Consider the following 4,824-nt stretch of genomic DNA (forward strand, 5'->3'; position numbering starts at 1 on the left):
GACACTTGACTAGCCGGCATGTGTTTCACTTCGTTCCTATGTCTGTCCCTTCAGGGAAATTTCACGCGGTGACATCCGGAGTCCTTCCTAGCCTCCTACAGCCCGGGTTCCCAGGAGTCCTGTTAGCCCAGTGCTACAGCCCGGATTCACACGCTGTTGACCGACATGCTCGATGTGATTCATGTATGCCTGTCCCCATAGGTTAGTGCCGCTTTGGGTTCACGACTAGCCATGTCGGCCCGGGTTCTCTGTCAATGGATGCTAGCGACACTATCATATACGTGAGCCAAAAGGCGCAAACGGTCCCAGGCCATGGTAAGGCGACACCCGTGGGGATACCGTGCGTGAGGCCGCAAAGTGATATGAGGTGTTACCGGCTAGATCGATGTGACTTGGAATCGGTGTCCTGACATAAGTCCTTTGGTTTATATATACACCGGGAGGATCTAGGGTTACACAAGGTCGGTTACAAAGAAAGGAATCTACATATTTGGTCACCAAACTTGCCTTCCATGCCAAGGAGAGTCCCATCCGGACACGGGTGCAGTCTTCGGTCTTCGTATCTTCACAACCCATTAGTCCGGCCCATGGCTATCAGGCCGGACGCCGGAGGACCCCTTAGTCCAGGACTCCCACAGGAACTCCATTTGGATACATGCAAGGCATGAATCTATGACTAATCCTTGATATTTCTCTTATGATGATATTCATATGTCTTGGATATATTTGAACCCTTGCATGTTATCTAGCCCTTGTAGGTACTTCGATGGACCTAAATCTAATAGATTGCAACTCACTCACATCTTGAGTAATCTCTACATCACCATGTCTCTACACAATGGTGGTTGATGACGAGGAAGCATGAAATCCTTCAATATATCCTTTGAAAAATTATATGTATCAAATTTCATTTGGTATCAAGTTTCATGATTGTCATTTTGGATACACAAGTGCTCTTCCTTGCAAACACTAACCCATGTAGGTAGATGAACTCACTTGCAAAGTGGTGCACTCGACTCTTGATGAGCTACATCGACCTCAAGCAACTCACACAAGTTCAACTACATGACTAGGATCAACACCACCACCCAAGGTATGTCATTCCATCTTAGAGAAGCTTAACTTCAAGTGATAGGTCAAAGTAACTCAACAAGATGAGAATACATCAAATGCTTAAACGAAAAATGGTAACCCCATTTTGAGCTTAAATGATGAGTATGACCTATGATCAAGTGTTCTCACTTGACTCCTTAGTCAATATACTCTAACATAGGTGACTTTGTCACCGCCCAATTCTAGATGAAGTTCTCTAGTGTTTCTTTGAGTTTTTTTTGCATATTGCCCTTTGCATATTTATTCCCTTTCCTTTATCTAATAAACTTCATCTAGAATTTCTTTTCTCTATTTTGTTCTACATTCCCTGCATCCAATTCCTTGTAAATCTTCGTGAGATCTTATTTGCCTAGTGAGCTGAGGTGACAAGTGTTCTCTTTATGTTGAACTCAGTCACACCAGTCTGCCATTTTCGGTCAAACCGACACCTTTGGCTGCTACTGAAGTAAACAACTCGCTGTCACCTGTTTCTACCCAGAAAAGACCATTTGGCACTTGTTCCGGCACTTTTGTTACAGCTCCACTCGATGATCCCTGTCCTCTACCAGCATCACACTTTATATGTTGCTTTCTCTGTGACTCAAGGACCAAACCTATTTTGACTCACACTCGAGAAGAACCCTTCTTGGAAATTGATGTCAAAGGGGGAGAGAGAGATCACATCAAAGCTTAATTCCTCAAAAGGGGTAAGAGAGAATACTTCAAATAGGAAGGAAGAGAGAAATCACACAAAAGCCCGAGATGCTTGGTATTCAAAGAGGAGAGAAGTCACATGTCTTTAGAGGGGAAAAGGCATGTTCATGTTTGCTTATTTGGTTTGCTCTAATTTTCTGTTCCCTATCTTCCCCCAGTATCCCATACAAGATTCATGGGGAGCAAGACATCTAAGGGAAGAAAATATCTGAATTCATTGCATATATTTACCTTGTGGTTCCTTTTGTTTGCTGTGGCTAGTAGATGTATCTGTGTTATCTAACCTTTTTACTCTGGTTCATCCATTTCTAAGCCAACTCAAGACCACAAGGTAAGTACATGCATCACACTCATGTGCATGAGTATTTCTTGCTGATGTACATATTGTTTGCAAGAAGGACTCATGAGCATGAAGGTACATTTCCTATACTTACATCACTTGCTCTGATGCATATAGCCAAGATACATGTAACACATTGCTTACTCTGTCATGCTTATGCATTCACATGCTCTTATATTCCATATTTACATGATTGCATACATATAGGGGGAGCCTATGCATGTTACATGTCTTTCCAAAGCTTTACTTGTTATTCTCTATATCTTTATCTAAAGCTTTGATGTATGTTGCCATGAATTACCAAAAAGGGGGAGATTGAAAGCACAAGTGCTCCCTGGGTGATTTTGCTAATTAATGTCAACATATCCCTTGCTGGACAAATGCTTTCATCTTGTATGCTTCAGATAAGTTCAACAAAGGAGTGGCATGGACTAGAGGATGTGGAACCCCGTCGCGATGATAAGGACAAAGGATTGGCTCAAGCTCAAAGCTCAGGACTCTACATTTTTCATTTTAGTTATCCAAGATCACATTGAGTCCATAGGAAAGCCAATACTATTAAGAGGGAATGAGGTGTTGCTTAATGGCTTGCTTGCTCAAAGTGCTTAGTGATATGCTCCATAGCCCTCAACCACTTTCTCATATCCACATTTGTCCCAAACGAAAAGTCAAACTGGGCCCCACCGAAACTTTCTATCCGGCGCAACCGAGTTCTCTTGACATAGCCACTGCCAGAAACCCTAATAAATTCGGTCTCACCGATGGGATATCGTCTCACCGATATGGTCTTGCAAACTCTCTATTGCCTATTGCATTAATTTTGGCCTCACCGAAATATGAAATCGGTCCCACCGAGTTTGCTTGGCCAACTCTCTGTTTAGCTTATTACCAAAATCGGTCCCACCAAGTTTGTGTAATCGGTCCAACCGAGATAAGGCTTTACCCTAACCCTAGCACATCGGTCCCACCGAGTTGATCATGTTGGTCCCACCAAAATGCCTAACGGTCACATTATGAACCAAATCGGTCCGACCGAGTTTTATAATTCGGTCTCACCGAGTTTGGAGAGAGCCATCAGAACATGCCTACACTTCCAACATACATTTTCTAAGAGAGAACCACCTAAACTTGTGTTGAGGTCAAGATATTCTAGTCCAACCACATAAATCTTGATCTCTAGCCTTCCCTGAGTTGCTTTCCACTCAAATCATCTTTCTACCAAATCCAATCCTATGAGAGAGAGTTGAGTGTTGGGGAAACTATCATTTGAAGCACAAGAGCAAGGATTTCATCGTCAACACACCATATATTACCTTTTGGAGAGTTGTGTCTCCTAGATTGGCTAGGTGTCACTTCGGAGCCTCTGTCAAGATTGTGGAGTTGAACCAAGGAGTTTGTACGGGCAAGGAGATCACCTACTTCGTGAGGATCTACCCTAGTGAGGCAAGTCCTTCGTGGGCGATGGCTATGGTGGGATAGACAAGGTTGCTTCTTCGTGGACCCTTCATGGGTGGAGCACTCCGTGGACTCATGCAACCGTTACCCTTCGTGGGTTGAAGTCTCCATCAACGTGGATATACAATAGCACCACCTATCGGAACCACGGATAAAAAATCTCCGTGTCTCCAATTGCGTTTCCACACTCCAATCACATCCCTTTAAATTCTTGCAACTTGCATGATTTACTTTCTGCTGCTCATATCCTCTTATCATGCTTGCTTGGTATATATTGTGAATGTTTGAACTTGTGCTAAAACTCCACTTAAACTTAAAGAATTTAAAAACTGCAACTTTTCTTGCTAAGAGTCTATTCACCCCCCCCCCTCTAGACACCTCTTCTCGATCCTTTCACAAAGGCTTGACAGAGCCACCAGACCATGTGACGAATGTTGTTTTTCTCGTGTTATCCTGTAACGAGACATGACATATGCTGGGTGTTAAGGTACCATATTATCTATGATTGCATGGAACTGATGCCCTCTATAAAATTTTAAATGTGCCTTTATCCCTTTGAGCTTATACGCTTGTGTTCGTACTATTAGTCCCTATGTATGTTCTGGATGTTGGCCGGTATCATATTGCTGCAATTGTCATAAGGGTCTGGCCCTTAACATTCATCTAGGCATGGATGCGTCCTGACAAGTGTCGGATGTGGGGTTCCGGCAAACCCTTATGTTTCGAACACTGGGGTGCACGCGAAGTCTTTCCCTCCTACCAATCTACGCCCTAGCTCGCTAAGATCTCGCGGATGAACTCGACGAACTCGCAACACAGAAAGACACGGGATTTACTGGTTCGGGCCACCATTGTGGTGTAATACCCTACTCCAGTGTGGTGGTGGTGGATTGCCTCTTGGGCTGATGATGAACAGTACAAGGGGAAGAACAACCTCCTGAGGTTGAGGTGTTCTTGTGCTTGGCTAACTTGTGCGGGTGAGAGTGATCTGCCTCTCTCTATGGTGGTGGCTAGCTCTACTTATATAGGCCCTGGTCCTCTTCCCAAATATTGAGCGGGAAGGGAGCCAACAATGGCAGGCAAATTCGAAGGGGGACAGCTAGTACAAGCTATCCTGACGAAAGTGGTCTTGGCCTGCGAAAGGCTCTGGTGGTGACACCGCCTTGGGCTCCACGATGACCTCCATCTTGCCGTCCTTATGGTCTTGGTCTCGTTGCACCGAT

This window comes from Triticum urartu, chromosome 4 (assembly GCF_003073215.2).
Source record: "Triticum urartu cultivar G1812 chromosome 4, Tu2.1, whole genome shotgun sequence".
Classification (NCBI taxonomy): Eukaryota; Viridiplantae; Streptophyta; class Magnoliopsida; order Poales; family Poaceae; genus Triticum; species Triticum urartu.